This window comes from Lissotriton helveticus, chromosome 3_1, assembly GCF_964261635.1.
Source record: "Lissotriton helveticus chromosome 3_1, aLisHel1.1, whole genome shotgun sequence".
Taxonomy (NCBI): domain Eukaryota; kingdom Metazoa; phylum Chordata; class Amphibia; order Caudata; family Salamandridae; genus Lissotriton; species Lissotriton helveticus.
The window spans coordinates 874,668,526-874,686,217 of NC_136061.1; the positions used below are offsets into that span (position 1 = coordinate 874,668,526).

Genomic DNA, 17,692 nt, shown 5'->3' on the forward strand with positions numbered 1-17,692 from the left:
ATATATGTACATCATGAGAAATAGGGGGTGAAATGTTGAGAATAAGAAACAAGCATTTACAATGCAACCGTTTCGCCCTTGCAAAAGTTAGCTATTGGCATTGTAAATGACATTTTTATTTATGTGTTGGTTTTAAGAACAGATAAATAAATGGCATTGTCATTTACAATGCCAATAGCTTAATCTCTCGCAAATGCCACACACACCCCCACAGAGAGCACCCCCACACAGAGCCCCCCTCCACACAGAGCCCCCCCCCACACAGAGCCCCTCCCCCCACACATCCCCTCTTCTCAGCAGTACTCTAGAAGCTCTTTAGTTTAGCATGAGGTCCAGCGAATGCTGTGCTATCAATGTAGACTTCTAAATACAGAACAAATCAGATCCTTCAACGACTTCACTAAGGTGAATTCACCAGCAACGAACTACAGAATACATTGTTGTACTGAAACTGCCAGTTCGACCTCCAAGAAAATACTGTTTTGTACCTTAAAGGGAAGACCGACAAAGCGGACACACAAGGGGTTCCAAAGTTCGTGGCTTAGGATCAACGTTTTGCTTAGACTAAACCTTTTTCAAAATATATATTTTTCTTGATCATAAAACATCTCAGATTGTGCACTCTGAACCCCCTCTTACTGCTTTTGTAAACTGCTGAGCAGTTTTGCAGAAGAGAACCGTTAGTAGATTTTAACTACTGAGGCACTGTAGACAGGAAGAGATCTTAAAGACACAGTTAACTTAAAAAACAGTTGTGAAATTCCAAGGCTCTCCTGAGAAGCCCAAACCTCTTCTGTAGGGCACTAGGGCTGGGATCAGAGAGGCGTCTCAGCCACATGGGGGTGTCCCATGTAAGCCCTGTGCCAGAGATACAGGGGCCTCAGCTGCAGGCCCATCTGTCGGCCTTCCTGTGTGACAAGCCTGGCTCAAGTCTGAAGGTACACGAGTTGCACTCCCAGCAATGACTACCAACAAATACAATGCCGTCTTGACCGATGTATGCCGTCGCAGCTCAGTTACTTAAGTACAGTTTAAGAGTTCTAAGAAAGTGACATCTGGCATTAGCAGTAGTGCAGGACCCAAGTATGTGGACCCACGCCGATTCCTGCTGGAGGCAGCAAGGCTGGCCCAAGGGCCCGACGTGCTCTGTGCCGATTCCTTGTTGGCCATGTTTGGGCCTGCGAAGCTCGCCCCAAACCAGGCCTGCCACTTTAAATACTGTGCCTGAAGTGCAGGCGGGCACTCCGGTCAGGGCACTGTCCTTCCCCATATTAGTCAAGCCCAGGGACACTATTCTTAGCCCAGCTGTGCCCGGTGCTGAAGGCCGAAAAATAACTCGCCCGATGACTTCTCCGAAGCGGCCCTGGGGCCTCATGTTAACATAAGGATGAAGGGCACGAAGAGTAGGGCACAGGCTTCCTAAAAAAGCAACTGCCTACATGCAGCTGTGAAAAGGGTGCATAATGTCCAGGGACCCCGCCACTGAAGACCCCTGCCCAGGTTTTGAATCTCGCACGTTTACTCTGATGAGCACCACTGTTTGGCTTCGAAAGGACCGGCAAATGCTCAAAATTCTGTCAGTGAAAGACATAGCTCAACGGCGTTCAGCAATAATTGACACGCTTCTGACAATCTGCATCTATGCTTGTAACCTCTACGGATTCATCACATGGGGATTTGAACTTCAAAACGTGTGCTTGTTTATTGCGTGTACACTAGCAGGGGGTGGGGAGGTGGGCTTCGGGTATATATGGCTACCTTATCTCTCAATACACACACAAACGTACCAGTAGATGCGAGAAGTTGACGGGCCCCGGCGCCATCTTCGGAGGAATGAAACAAAGCAAACCTTGGCCCAAAAAAAAAAAAAAACGCCCACCGCCGGAATGACGTCACAAAGGGGCGGAGAGCGAAAACATCGCCGGAACGCCCACGAATCTGCTCTGGCAATGATGGACAGATCTCTCTTCCAATGGCTAGCCTCCATTTATGGAGCTAGCCAATGGAAGAGCAGGCAGGACAAAGCCCCCGTACTGCTTCTCAAAAGATTTTGTCTGCGCGAACGCTGCTGCGCAGTGGACGCAAGGCGAAACCTTAAAAAATGAAGGGAAAAACGTCTAAAGGAGTCATTTGCTAGCTCCTGAAGAATGAAAACAAGCTTGTATACAAACCTTGAGTTCAGCGTTACTTTCCGCGTTTTTCAGCATGTGAAGCAAGAAGTCGGCACTCTTTTTAGGCCATCGCCCCTGGGTCCAAGACCACTGCTTGGCCTGCAAAATAAAAAATACTGAGGTTAGGAGGAAGGGAAGGTCATGTGAGGAGAAAGCATCCAACACCTGTAATCAGCAACGGTTGCTCAGAATATAAATTGTTTTCATCTTTAATGCAAAGGTGTCCTAAGTAATCATCATAGCAACCAAAATCCAAATGCTCTTCACAATACATTAAGTGGGGAAAAAAACAAAATCTCTAATCCCTCTTACTAAATACAATAAGTTAGGTTTTTAGACATGCAATGGCAAATCAGAATGTTTTAAAAACAGGCCAGCAGTGGCACCCACAGATCTAGGCTGCATTTCAAAATGTCATTTGGCAACCCATCAGGAATGGGAGCTTTACCAGCTGGACTGACAGCGGACCTATTACTTCTTTTAGTTAAAAATGATGTCTCCCTAATCCAACCTGTTGCAAAAGAGGTCCAGTCCAACTATAGATCAGCTTCAAATGAGCAACCCATTGAGCACGGAAAATATGGCTTAACAGCATGGTACCAAGGTCCACCGTGTCTTAATGATATTACTAATCGAGACATTAGATCTCAGTGTTAAAAACACTCTAGGAAGGGGTCTTGCACAGTTTGAGACACAGAGACTAGTCAATGAGTTCATGTTGACTGCTTTTCATTTCGCTCATTCTTAATTTTAGGTTAAGTATTTAACTGTGTGGATTAAAGTACTTTTTAAAAGCAGAAACACGAACGGAGCGGTTAATCTGAGGCCATGGTTCTCCAGTACACAGCGAGTATCTGAGCACTAAGGGGTCTCTGAGGAGGATGCAGAGACGGTTCACTGGTGTCCACTAATCCCAGTAACCACAAGTATCTCAATGCGAGGTCAGTAGACAGCATATCTCCAGACATGGCCTCAGCAAAACAAAGGAGAACTATTAAAGCTCTTTGGTTGATTAGCAAAACAGCTAATCGGGGGGGGGGGGGGGTTCCAACCTTTTCTGCAATTAGAGCAACTTCTGATCAGTGAAAATCATGAGCTACTGATGGCCAAGTAACTTGTGCATTGTTACTAAACTCCCCCTCCTCATTGACTTTAAAACTAAAGTCAATTGCCCCGGATACTATGGTTTGAACAAAATATTGTGACTATAGTATGATAGAGCTGCGTGTGCGTCAATGAGTGCATGTTCTGTGGCGATGTATGAACATGTGTATGAATGGGATGTATGGGTGACTGAGTGTATGTGTTGTATGTAGTTGTGGCAAAGAACCTACCTTCCGCCATATGCAGCACTGTTGCATGAACCATTTTTTTTAATTAAGAAAATGTTAAGAGCTGAAAAATATTCTGCAAGAATGTTCCTAATAACTTTTCTGCACTTCAAATTGCTCCCATAAAAAAGTTCTAAATATGGCAGAAGTTCTACCAGCCACTGGGAGCAAGAGGCCTGCTGTTTGGATTTGTCACACGCTGAGATTGAAGAAAATGAAATTGATCAGATACATAAAACTCATTTTAAGTGTCTTTACAGTAATTCTACTCCCAGTGGCCTGTAGACATGATGACTGCTTTCCTGCGGTCATCTATTTAAATTGGAGAACTGCTTATTATCAGTCTCTGCTATCTGTAGCCTGACAACGTAAAACCAACAGTCTTTTCTTAACTTAAAAAGGAAAAACACTTCTTTAGTTAAAAATGAACTCAAGACTGGGAGCTACTGGTAGGAGATATCTGGTAGATACAACACTCGTAACACAGACTAGCAGCCTGGAGCACTACTGGAAGCATTATAACACTGTTAAGTCTACAATTACTGCACCCATCAGACACAATAGTTGAAGCAATAATATGTCAGACTGCAAGGGAGACCAATCTCAACCTCCAGATCATGAGGCCCGCTACAGGAAGAGGACTCCAACAACCAGCAAAGCCATGGAGCCCAGCCTATAGCAGAACAGCTCTTGACTGGCTAGTTTGCGTGCAATACTGTTGATGAATGAATAAGTGAGCGACATGCAGTGTTGTAAGCCCGACCATACTAGTTTTATGCTGCATCTAGAAAGTGGGCCTTGCCGACAGCAGCGTAGCCCCATCCTCCAACTGCACATGAAGGGGAACTTCGGAAGCTCCACTGCTGTTTCAATGGGCACGGGAAGCTGTTCGGGCAGAGTACAAGTTTCTCTTGAGTTTATTTTGAAAGTTTTATATAGCGCGAACAAGATCTTTGCAGATATCAGAGCGCTTTACATAGAAAGGGTGAGTGTGGAGGGTATTAAAATTAGGGGTCAAGGGACCTCCTCATTACAGTGGTGACCAACTAAAACACACTCAAATTAGGGTCTGGTAACTACAAAACCCAAAATAAATCCCATTGACTACAACTGAACCAAAGGGGTTGTGGCACCTGACCCATGGTCACTGGGTAACAGAGGTAAAGATGCCCCTTGCCCGGACAAAGTAGACACCTGGCCACATGTAGTAAGTGCGTGTGTTAAAAAAAAGCCTGAGGGTGACGTTCAGTGCCCACCCCTTTGCCTCAGTGGCACACACTTGCTCCTCCACACTCCTGGCTGGGCTTAGGAAGAACATCTTTAGGTGTATCCGCTCAGTCCTGGAGCCGCCAACTACAAATCTGCAGTCCATCTGCCTGTGCAGAAGGGACACCCTTGAGTGATGCCAGCGGTCTTGCCCAGACCCCAGCAGGTAAGCAGAGCAGCACATCTCACCTAACCGGAGGACAGGCTCCTTGGGCAGGGCACGCAGTAAACCGCTCCAATACAGCCAGCTGCCAAATCAGGCAAAGTTGTGGAGATTGGATATCACAGCTCTGGGGTGTGCGCCGTTCGCTATGATATCCAACCTCCACAACTTTGCCCCATTTGGCAGCTGGTTGGTAATTTACAACTTTATCCGCTTTACTAAAAATATAGGCAAAGAAAAAGTTTAACCATGGCGACCACTTCTCCATGATTGCCACTCCACTTAAAAGACACCCTTTTCGGGTTGGAACTATCACAGAAAATAAGAGAACTCAGGACAGACATAAGCCCTGAAGAAGTCGCAGGGTAATCCCATGTAACAGCGACGAAACATGTGTTGGCTAAGAAACGAACAGAGTGAAGTACAGAAACTTCGCACAGACGAACCAGAATGACCATAAAAAATACAAGACATGCTGTATTGTGATATACAATAGTATTTCATGCTCAAATTCTAAACGTGTACAGAGGATCTGTTCAAGCTAATTTTCACTTAGCCAAAAAAAAGCTATTACACCAGCAGCAGAAAGAAAAGCAACTTAATAGTAATGCATTATACAGAGGTATGACCCTTTTTATTGCATATTAATGGAGCGCAGACGCGTTCTGGTAAACGCAAGAGCAGAGACGGGTCACACCAGGAACCACCCCAGATCATTTCACCCAGAAGCCTGGCATGTATTACTGCTAGTCTACTGCTTCTATGGCCATCTGGGCCACGGAGAAAATGACCCGACCAATAGTGGATAATCAGCACCATAATATGGCTGTTATTGTCCCATTTTTTCTCTTTTTAACCACCCCTCCTCCAAAGACTAGAGCATTTTTTTTTGGACTACTATCCCTTGGTTTCCTTCTAATGACTGACCTTTAGCCCCGAATAACGGCTTGTTCGCCACTAGAGGATTCTTTGGCAAACGTGGGATGGCAGATGACGAACTCTTGACTTTCGGGAGGGGACTAGCGGATAATTTCTTTGCACACCTGTGTAAATCCATAATATTGGACGAATATAGTGGCCAGTTAGTATACATTTTAGGTGAGAGAATACCTACATAGCAAGGTGTGAAAGCCCAGAGGTTGGGCAAGGGATACAGGGGCCAGTTTTTTTTATGGTCACGGAGAAAACATGCTGAGCAGTCTCTAAAGACCTGGATGTAACCATATTCCACATTACTTTTGGATTGCAAGGCATACCTCTATATCGCCCGATTAGTCACATGTACAAGCAGCAATAGAAGGGAACTGTTGCTTGTTAGAAGTAGTCTACTGGGTCTCAGATAAAGCTAAGATGAAACCTGAAAAAGTCCATAGGATGAAACAGGCAATGGATGTGAAGTGCATAAAAATCTGCATGAACTGAAGGATCATTTATTCTAGGTTGTGTGTCCAAAGACTCAAATTATTTTTTATAAAAGATTAACTTGGAGTACTGTTTTAGAACGCTGCCAACATTCACAAGTAATGGCATGTACTATTAAACACTTAATTATTATCCATCTAACCTGAGCACATCTTCCAACTCCACCATTGTAACGACGGAAAGGAACACATTGCTTCTGAAGAGTGACATCCTTCAGGTATTTGGTGGCTTTACGGATATGCATACCCTTGATGGCTTGAGCAGTCTCACGGGTGTTCTAGAAAAAAAATGTAAAGGGGCATGTTTACTCTAGAAATAAAGAATTAGGACGAGTATTGTACACAAGGCATAATTAGTAGCTGCTCAGAATGCAAAGCATTTTCATGAAAAACTCAAAGGTGTCCTAAGCAAGTCATCATCACAGCTACACAAACTCCATTATGTGAACTATTAAGAACACAAATTGAATGACACCGACCAACCACTTTTTTAAAATGTATGTTTTTATGTCTTTTATGGTAAATCTTTTACCGAAATAAAGAACTTTTGAATTGAATGACACCGAATGGAATCACTCTAAAGAGAATGAACTGGACACCAACTTCATGCAATGCTCAGTTTTACACAAACTTTACATAGGTGGCCCATTGTAAAAAAAATGGCAGGAGTAAAAAATAAAAGCTACTAAAAAACAATGCCTCCGAGAAATCGTAATTTTCAATTGTGCAATAGCTTAGTAAAATGTTATTAGCCTGCCAATTTTCACCAGTCTTCCTTTGAATGTATCATTAGATAATAAGGCCATTATAGGTAGCATTAAACTGTTGCAATTTACAGTTCATATGCGTTTTTCGACTGGCTTCCCCGTCAAACAAGCTACGCTCAAAGCACTTCCAAAAGGGCGCTGGTCTGAATAATGAAGGCTTTTCATATGAAAGACTTAACACCACTCCATATAGATGCACATTGTGCCTTAGTTGCACAACAACCTCTTACACAGATCCATAAAGTGGCATTATTAACTGGCAGCCAACAGGTTTGCGATGCAGAGGATTGGGGGGGAACTTGGAATTGAATCTAAGGGTCTACTGAACTAAAAACTGTCCCAAACATCGGGCGATAGGATTTACACAGCCCCTGGTGTTCAATGTATCGTTAAAGCATCAGGTGAATCATGCAGGGTTGGTGGTCTAAAGGACGCGTACCTTGAAATGGACCCGCAGGTTGGAACCCCGTGCCTTGCATGCTGCAAAACAAAAATATAATATTAATCCTATGTAAGGCACATTAAGATTCGTCTTCGCTCAAAGCACTTAATCGTCTTCATTGTATTGACCTGAGAAGTAAAGTATAATTAGACCAGCTGACTTAAAACATGTCAAGCACCTACAATGAATATAATTGTTCAATCATCGACAAATGACTGAATTTCAAATACGAGACAAACGCGAATCTCACTTACATTTAGTCGGGTTTTCTGGGTCGAGCGAATAGCGCACCATTTTCAGAGATTAACTGTGGAAGCAAAGAAAATGCATGAAAAAAACGCGATGCAACAATGCGTCCTTTTATGTAGGTTTACAACTCAAAATGTTGTCTGCTCAGAAATCAAATTAGTTTCATAATCAATTCAAAGGTGTCCTAAGATCATCATCATCGCAGCAACATGCCCAGCCCATTTTCGCATCATTGAATACACACAGTAAGGCGCATGTGAAATGACGCCAGGAAAGAGTGCCGCATCGTTAGTAGCCTTATACATCTTTCTCAAAACCGGCGCGACGAATACGATAAAGCATTTCCGGATAAAGTGTATGTTACTATCTTTCTATCAAACAAAAAAACTCAAAGAGAAGTGGTTACATTCTTTTTAAAGAGGTGGTCATACAACGATGGGTTTGATAATCACGTAACTGACCTTTCCTGTTAGATATCCCAATGCAATTACAAAAGAAAAGTACACTGGCTAAGACGGTATCATTAGTTAGCGCTGCCAAACTTCTAGTCGGTACAAACGTTTAGCAATGCAGACACGTATGCACGAAGTGTATTCCAAGCGTTACCGTGCCTTTCTTAGACATAATTACGTAGTCTAACATACAAATCAGTGACAACAACACTATTACAATTTACTTGAGTGTACAAAGGGTGGTGCAATCCTCGAGTCATCTCGCAGAGAAGGAACAGAAAGGCATTTGCTACCAGTGTCCAGGTGATCCATTAAAATGATCAGGCGGCGTAAAACGGACAGTATACATGGATGTACCATGTTACTCCGCATACTTTTACTCCGCATACCGTTACAACGCGACTTTTACAACGCATACCATTACAACGCATAGCGCTTTGGGGTGCTGGATAGTGGTAAGTATAATTTACTATTCTAACTCCAGTCCCCGTGGACCCTAGGGAAGGTGTTGGATAGTAAATTATACTTATTCCCTATCCTAGAGCGCCCCCCAGCGCAATGCGTTGTAATGGTATGCGGAGTAAAAGTCGCGTTGTAATGGTAGTGCGGAGTAAAAGATGCGTTGTAACGGGTGTATACCGTATACATACCGGGAGGGATACACGCTGCTGCTCTAATTGTACCCAGTGCCTCATGACACAGTAGAGCCGCACCGTAGCCCTGTTATACTTCAAACTCCCGGAAAACCAAAACACAACAGGGCTAGTAACATGGAGGGTTCTGTCTGTGAGAATGATCCTGTTCTCCAAGCACTAAACCGAAGAGTTTCAAAACAGGATGGCGAATATTCCCCCCGGATTGAAGTTAGTCTCCTTCTCTCCGCTCTGGATACCATGTCTCACTCACCTCAGGCCGCGCAGGAAGAGAAAGCGGAGCACGCCGGGAGCGGCATGACGACTTCAAAATATCGCGAGATCTCGATCAGCCGTAAACAAAAATATATTTACACCCTAAGTAAAATACCCGGCTGAAAAGCAATCGAAGTTTTAAAAACAATCCATCTAAATCAAATACGTACATTGAATATGAATTCGTTATTGTTACCTCGGATGCAATTTACGTTAGTAGTGCCAAAATAATAAGTTTATATTGCAAAACATAAAAATGTAGTAGTATTATTGTTCAATTGTAAATGCTAATAAAGTGTCCAAAACGTAGTTAACAAGTCAGGTCCCGGGCCGCGCTGTGATTGGCTGACGTCACGGGGGTGTCCCGGGCCGGCAGCCAATCACAGCGCGGCCTGGGAATGACGTCACGGGGGTGTCCCGGGCCGGCAGCCAATCGCAGCGCGGCCCGGGACAAAGGGGCGGGGCTTAAAAAAAGCACCAGAAACGCCCCCGAATCGCGTTTTCGAGAGAAAGCGCGATTGACAGCCTCTGCCTCCCAATGGCTAGCCTCCATTTATGGAGCTAGCCAATTGGAAACAGAGGCTGTCCTAACCTCACTATTGAAAACAACAGATTTCGATCTGGGAGGGGCTTCGCCCCTCGCCAGGTTACGAAACCTAAAAATTTTGTGCATATTTCTTCAGGCTATGAAAAATGGTGTGTGCATTACTCACTAATCTGACTCAATTGTGTGTGTCGTGGTTGTTCATAAAGGAATTTAATGCTTCAGGTCTGGGTGTGTGGTGACAAGGATAGAATGTCCATGTACTCACTGAACTTTGAACAGTGTAATGAAAGTCTCTGCTGTGCAACACCTACTCTACAGTTGCAACATGCCTACTATTAACAATGAATACAATGGAATGTGATGACATGGCATGTTTTGGTGATATGTATGTGCCTTTTGGCACAAGACTGTTACACCTGCTCTGCATGGGGGCACAGTGACAAACATTGGCAATTGGGGGGGGACAGCTGTGAGTCAACAAATGCAGGAAATACCAATCAATGTCTTATGGATGCAGGGATGTGTGTGTGTGTGTGTGCTGCAAAACATATAGTGGCCCATTCACAGAATGAACTTAAGACTCTATCCAAAACGTAGTACTATATTGGTATTCACAGAATGCACTTACTAATTGTAGCATTCACATAATTAACGTACTACTTTTGCTATTCACAGAAGTTAGGATTTTGTCTTAAGTTTCTGTGAAGACAGACTTAAGACAGACTAAAGCCAAAATCCTAACTTCAGTGAATACCAAAAGTACTAAGTTCATTCTGTGAATGTCAAAAGTAGTAAGTGCATTCTGTAAACACCAAAATAGTATTAAGTTTAGGATAGAGTCTTAAGTCTGTTTTGTGAATCAGGCACACATTGAGGGAAGTCTGACATCAAAGCTGTGTCCCATTTCTCTGGAGCCTATGCAACCCTGCCTTTGTGTCACGTAAAACGAATTAGCCAGCCAGGCTCACTACTCTGAGTCAATCACAACGCTGTGAAGTGCTGGTGTGACTGGTAATAGGAAATGGGATAAGTCATGCAGCCAAATGCTGGAGTGACGGCCATGTTTGCAATGGAGGCTGAAATGCAGCCTGCATACCAAACATGGAAGTGGGTATTACTGCTCTGGTCATCATGTGTGGCACCTGAGTCATCTTGCCAATATGCACATGCCCCACCTCATATTAGATCTCTCCTACCCACCCTCCCATGCCATGATGACACATAGCATGATCACATCAGTCACTCATCCCTTGTGTCTCAATTATAAGTCAGTTCAGTGCTCTCATCAGAGCCCACACTCCACATATGGTCAATTAACTACCACTAAGGCCCCCACCCCTGTCTTCATGTGTTCCGTCATCACTGAATATGTTACCTCACACTTAGCCTACTCAATATCAGACGCTGTGCAAGCGCACAGCAGACGCATGTACATGGTGTGCTGAAGGCACGCCAATGGCTAGTCTGAATGCGCACATCTGTGTCCAAAATGCAATCATTTCCAGCAGCAACTGATATACAGTCATTCACTGATGCAGCTCACCCAGCCTCCATGCACTTATACATGGAAAATATTGGAGAATGACAACAGGCCTTTGCAAACATGACCCGCAGACATTTCACATGCCTACACTGCTGACAAACCTCAACCACCACCCTGGCCTCAAACACAGCCAACGCCAGCGTTTCTGCAAGTGAAAGTCACACCTGGAAACACAACTGCGCATGCCAGACCTCCACCCTCTGCAAGCCTACCAAACAGCACTACAGGGACACGGCATGGTAGAGCACAGATCTCTAAGAAGCAAGAGGCACCAGCAGATACCTTGTTAAGAACTGTATGAACACCAAGACACCTGGGGCCTTATTTATGAAGGCCTTGCGCCTCTGGTGCGCCACTTTTCAAAAGGGAAAAAGTGACGCACCGGTGGCGCAAGTCCTTCATAAATAAGGCCCCTGAAATGTAAAACACATACATGGACGCAATGAGGGAGTACCACTAAAAAATAGTCTACGATAATGGCAAGTCCTGCAAACTCGTCAAGGTCCTGCATGAATAAAACAACCTATGCTGCAAAGCTACAGACATCACCCTGGCAGGACAGACCTGTGATAAGTGTCCAACAAAGTTCACCATAAAGTCAAAAATGTCACTACAACAACTTTGCCGTACACAGGAGATGCCACAGGCAGCACCACGCAAACCTCTTCCAACACAACAGCCATACTACCATACCCACCGGGACACCAGTCAAAGCTCAATGCACCCCCTCCAACATGAGATACAGCCACCTGTGGGATCACTACAGCCCTGTCCTCATCACATCAACAACAGCACCAAGATCACCCTATTCACAGCCACAGGTGACATCTGCACCCTCCGGGACCAAGAGCTGTGAGTGTGCTCCGACACACACTAACACCACAAAGATTAGCTACACTACATGAAGCAGGATTCCAAGGAACAAAGCTGAACTGGGTCACTCATCCCAGCAAGAGGTCCAAGGATCCGACTGACAACCTTCGTCTTTATGATCACGTAATTCCAATGCTGAATGCAAGAGGGACCATCTATGTGTCTGACCCTTGTCAACATCAACAGGGCTGCCTCAGCGCCATTTGAAAACAAACACAGCCTCAACATTGTATCCATTGCTGATGACAGACAGCTCATACTCTCTCACACCTAAGACTACACCAACCAAACACTTGAAATACATTGCGGAATGCATTACGTCGCAGTCTGCATGAACCACAGCTGCATGAAAAATAAATCAGAGAATACAGAAGTCTGTGTCCTTGGAACAACTCTTTCAGCATGTAAAAACACCGGTTGGATCTCCCACTCTGATGGGAAGGGGCTGCGGCTACCGCTCAAAGAGACAGGTCTTGATGAGTCTTCTGAATGGGAGTAGGTCCTGGGTCTGCCGTAGGTGGGCCGGGAGGGTGTGCAAGGTCTTGGCGGCGAGGTAGGACAAGGATCTGCTGCTGGAGGTTGGTCATAGGATGCGGTGGACAGTGGTGAGGGGGAGGCTGGTGAAGCGGACCTGGCGTGTGGGTGTGTAGAAGCTGAGTCTGCTGTACAGGTAGGCTGCTCCGGGCTACTGGAGTGTATTGTGCGTCTGGGTCTGGAGCTTGAAGCTGATCCACTTGCTGATGGGGAACCAGTGTAGGTCTCACATTTGGGGGAAGATGTAGCTGCGGTGTGGGACGTTGACAATCAATGAGCCGTAAGTGTATTGGATGCGTTGCAGTACTTGTAGGTGTTTGTCTGGGAATCCTCAGTACAGTGCGATGCGGTAGTCCAGTCCGCTGCTGCTCAGGGCCTGCGTCACACTAATTTTACTCTGGGGTGGGGACCCACTTGTAGATCCAGCATAGCATGTGGAGGCAGTTGTAGCATGAGGAGGAGATGGCGTCGACCTGCTCAGACATGGAGAGGGAGGAGTACTGGATGTATTGTAAGTTGCATGCATGGTCAGTGGGTGTTGTTGCTGTTCCCAGTGTGGTTGCCCACCAGGAGTGTTCCCAGGCTCAGGGTGTGGGTCCAAGGATGAGGACCTGTGTCATGTCCAAGTACAGTTTCAGACTGCTGCTCCTCATCCACTTGGTGAGGGACTTCATTCCCTCGTGGAGGTTTGTTGAGGGTGTGTGTGGGTCCCTGCTGATGGAGAGGATGAGCTGGGTCTTGTTGGTGTAGGAGATGATGTAGAGGCTGTGATGGCGGCCCACGTGTACGTGGGGGACATGTACATGTTGAACAGTGTTTAGCTGAGGGATGACCCCTGGGGTACGCCGCAGATGATGTTGATGGCGTCCCATTTGATGGATGGGTTTTGGACACTCTGGACGCTCTGGGTTCTGCGGGAGGGAAAGGACGTGGTCCAGTCTAGGGCCTTCAATTGGAATCATGATTCTCGGAGGTGTGTCTTCAGAGTGTGATGGCATACCGTGTCAAAGGCCGTTGACCGGTCCAGGAGGAAGAGGGCTGCTGACTTGGTGCTGGCTAGTTGGTGCATGATGTTGTCTGTGCCGGACATGTGCACGGTCTTGCTGCTGTATGTACGTATGAATACGGACAGGGACGGGTGAAACATGTTGGGGTCTACCAGCCCGCGGCCCAATAGCATGTTCATCATTACCTAGATGACCTTCGTTGGGAACGTGAGCAGGGAGATGGGCCGTGAGTCCCCGAGGGCCTTGGGGTGTGCCTTGTGCGTCTTGAGGAGGGCATTGCTTGTGGCGTGCTTCCATATTTCATGGAATGTTGCTGCATTGAAGAAGATGTAGATGAACTTGTGTAGTTGTGGTATGATCGCTGCCTCTGCTTTGTACAATAAGTGGTGTGGTGATGGTACTGCTGGTGATCCAGAGTGTACGGAGTTCATGACCTTGTGTGTTGTGTCCTTGTTGACGTAGTACCAGGATGTGCTGCGGTTGGGGCTGGTGGTCCTCGCTGGGGAGGTGGAGTCTGGCATAGTTGGGGTGGATGTGGTGGTGAAGCTCTCGTCGATGGCACTAAACGTGCGCTGTGAGAAGAAGGACAGTGAGTCCCACACTTCTTGTGAGGGTGGGATGTTGACAACGTTTGCGCATGGGTTTCTCTGTTCAATAACGATGCAGAAGACCTCATTGCTGTCGTGTGCATTGGTATCCAGAAAGGTTTGGAAGGAGGAGCTCTTTGCCAATCTGTTGAGGTGGTGATGTATACACGTGGCGTCCTTGTGGACTGTGTGGTTGTGCAGTGTGTGTCCATGGAGCCATGTTAACTCCATCTTCCGGCATGTGCGTTGGTAGGTCTGGAGGTAGTTGGTGAACCGGGTGGCTCTGTTGCAGGCATGGCTGTTGGAGGGCAACGTGAGTGGGGCAAAGGTGTTGGTGCAGTCCTACATACACTGTCAGAGTTTTTGGGCACTGGCGACTGGGTTTTTGGGGTTGTAGTTCGGGCCCTGGCAAAGGGGTGTGACCAGCTGGTCTACGTTTACTTTTACCCAGCATTGGTGAGGCAGCAGTTGTCTGCAGTGGTGTGTGGTTGATTAATAGAAGGTAAAATTGATGCTGTGGTGGTTGGTCGCGTGCAGGTCAGTGGTGTGGTTGGAGGTGACGTGGGTGCCTGTTGAGAAGACGGGGTCCAGCTTGTGGCTGGCGGCGTGGGTTTGGTCCCGAGTTGTCTGCAGGCGGGTCTGGTGAGGTAGTTGATCAGTATGGTGGAGTTGTCGTCGTTGTTGTCCTTGAGGTGTAAGGTCAGGTCCCACAGGATGATGTGGTGCATGGAGGGGAGTGTGTGGGTGCTGGCGAGGTCATTGATGGAGCAGCAGAACTGAGCACAGGGTTGGTGTGCTGTACATGAGGGTCCTCTGAGGGTGGTGTTGGGTGTCGGTGTGGATGTTTATGTGCAGGTGGTAGGCGGTGTTCATGGTGTTGTCTGCATGGGTGCCGACCTTGAGGGTGGACTTGTGGTCGATGGTGACCCATACACAAAATCAGTCAGCGCAATCCCTGCGGTTCAACTTGTAGCTGTCTGGGATGTCTATGGTGATGTTGGTCGCAGAGGAGTAGTCCCACCAGGTCAAGTTTAATAATCACACATCTGGGGCGGAGGTGTCAAGCACATCCCAGAGCCACATGGGCTGTGTTCGTGTGGAGTGGGTGTTGTGGATAATGCATCAGAGGTGGTTGGGTCACTCCATGGGGGTTTGGTGGCTCACTTGCATGTGAAGCTGCATGTGCGGCAGGAGAAGGGTCCCGTGTGTATGTTATTGTGGTGGCCTGGAAGCAACTGTTGTGTTGGATGGCATTGAGTGCATGGAGGGTACAGGCGTAGTACTGAAGTCTGGTGTAGTGGCGTTAGTGGCCACAAGGGGTCCTGGCGCTGGGCATGGTCCAGGCGCAGATGGCTGCAGACTGGCTTGCTTAAGGTGTGCCTCTGGTGCGCAAGTAGCACAGTCGAGCACAGTTTGGGACATATGGGGAAGTCGGAGGGAGGAGCAGCTGGTAGGCGGGAGCAGCAAGTGTGCATGGGGTGGTGGAACAGTGGCACTGAAACCAAAATGGTGTGCAAACAGGGTGTAAAATAGTTGCACTGAGGCCACTAATGGGACACCAATATGGTGGTTCTGCACACCTGCCAGTGTGTACTCAGCAGCGGCAGCAGGGGCACACAGGGGGAGCTGGGTGTAGGTTGAGCAACATACCAGGATCAATCTGTATTATCCAAATATAACATAATTAGCATGAAGACACAGGAAATGGTCCACACACAAACAACACAGCTGTGATGGCTATGACAGGTGGGATGATGGGAGATGATAAGAAATCCATGTCCCCAATCCTCAGTAATTGTGGCCTGATACCTGTTGCACACATATATAGTGCAAAAAGCCACTTGGACTTGCTACTGTGCTGGAATGTGTCCCCAATATACACCAACAAAACAGACATCAGGACATGCACTCAAGTTGAATGTTGCAAGTGTGCAAGCACTGTCTGGCCATGTGCCATGTTTTTGGACAAACATTTGGAATCCATCAAATGAATCATGCCATGTCATTTTAGGTAACATGAGTGATGATGTGTAGCTTTAACTTTGACATGTTGACACACATCAAAGTCAAAAAGGGTAGATGACTCAGATTTGTGCATCTGTACACCATATGTCAGACATGATCATAAACATACATCTATTTTTCATTTCAGAGCATGGTACACATCCTCATGAGCAGGAACCTATGTTTGAATCCGATGATGACGGCGGGGAAAGTGTACCAAGTGTAGACACAGACGTCATCCAGGACCTGTTAGAATCAATACAAACTCCCTCTCCCCGCACCAGAAGGCAAATCAGCACAGTGGGATCTCCGCTTGCCCAACCTGGAACCACTCCTACGCCACCTCCCACAACATCTCTGCCTCACCACTCGCCAAACACGCTGAATTCATTTGAACAACGTGTTGTGGATGTACAGGGTCAGTTGGCACAGGAGGTGCGTAAAGGCATTGAGAGCATGGCAGGCACCCTAGAGGGAGTTCTCCGTTGCCTAACATCCAATAGTGGCAGTGCGGAAACTGGTAGCAGCAATGATGCACCACCACGTACTTTGTTTCACGCCATGAATGAGATATCAGAAGTCATGCAGCAGAGGCACAGACAAATGCCTAACACAAGTGCCAGTCTTGAGGTGGCCAACAGGCTGAGGGAAATTCAGGACACCCTTAAAGATATGAATGCAAAACAGGATGCCTACCTGACAAAATTGGCTAACTACCAACGGGATGTAACAGCTGTGCTTGAAAATCACCAACTCATGCTCAGTGCATTCATGCGGTACCTGATGGGCATTGAACATGATGCTGGTACAATCCCATCAACATCTGCAGCCCCTGATGTGTCTATGCCTCCTGTGTCGACTGCACCACTGATTCCACCATCAGCTATGACAACAAACACATCTGATGAAGAAGATTCAGAAGATTGTCCAGTCCTCCGCAGAACCATGCGTTAGCATCACATATTGTACCTGGACAATACATATACACTGTCTGGTGCACATAATACTGGCATTGTACCACAGTAATGATGAACAACAAATTACTGCTAGCCAATGGATGTACAATAAATTATCTGTGGCCTCCCTCCATGAGGTGAACATATGATGTTGACACTCCCTTATCACACAATAAAAAACTAATCACTCATGCATGTCTCAAATGTCATGTTGATGTATGGACTGTGCATGTACAAATTCAACCCTACTGTATGTGTCCCTTGATCATTAGAGTCCTGTCATACCTTGGTAATTGCTAAGTTGTGTCACTTTCATAAATGTGCACCCACAACATGCAATGTCCAACTGGCAACGTTCATAAAGTGACTATTAACATGTGTACAACAGCATTGCTAATGTGCAACATTACGAATGATGACTTAAGTTAGAATGACTAACACTACAAGTTTGTACAAGGAGGGGGTGACTGG

The 17,692-nt window shown here is 46.3% G+C and overlaps 1 long non-coding RNA gene and 3 other non-coding genes across 4 annotated transcripts; all 4 read right to left on the reverse strand.

The window, feature by feature from the left end:
* Nucleotides 1-2,351: 2,351 nt before the first annotated feature.
* LOC144825808 (small nucleolar RNA SNORD58) lies at nucleotides 2,352-2,416 on the reverse strand. The gene has a single exon (XR_013609585.1). It is a non-coding gene; the product is annotated as a small nucleolar RNA SNORD58 (small nucleolar RNA).
* Nucleotides 2,417-6,500: 4,084 nt separating this feature from the next.
* LOC144824770 (uncharacterized) lies at nucleotides 6,501-7,871 on the reverse strand. Its single transcript, XR_013609107.1, has 3 exons — nucleotides 7,816-7,871; nucleotides 7,559-7,599; nucleotides 6,501-6,630 (listed from the first exon to the last, which is right to left on the reverse strand). It is a non-coding gene; the product is annotated as an uncharacterized LOC144824770 (long non-coding RNA).
* On the reverse strand, nucleotides 6,712-6,777 carry LOC144825811 (small nucleolar RNA SNORD58). Its single transcript, XR_013609588.1, has one exon. It is a non-coding gene; the product is annotated as a small nucleolar RNA SNORD58 (small nucleolar RNA).
* A 78-nt stretch (nucleotides 7,872-7,949) lies between the features above and the next one.
* On the reverse strand, nucleotides 7,950-8,015 carry LOC144825809 (small nucleolar RNA SNORD58). The gene has a single exon (XR_013609586.1). It is a non-coding gene; the product is annotated as a small nucleolar RNA SNORD58 (small nucleolar RNA).
* Between the last annotated feature and the right edge of the window lie 9,677 nt (nucleotides 8,016-17,692).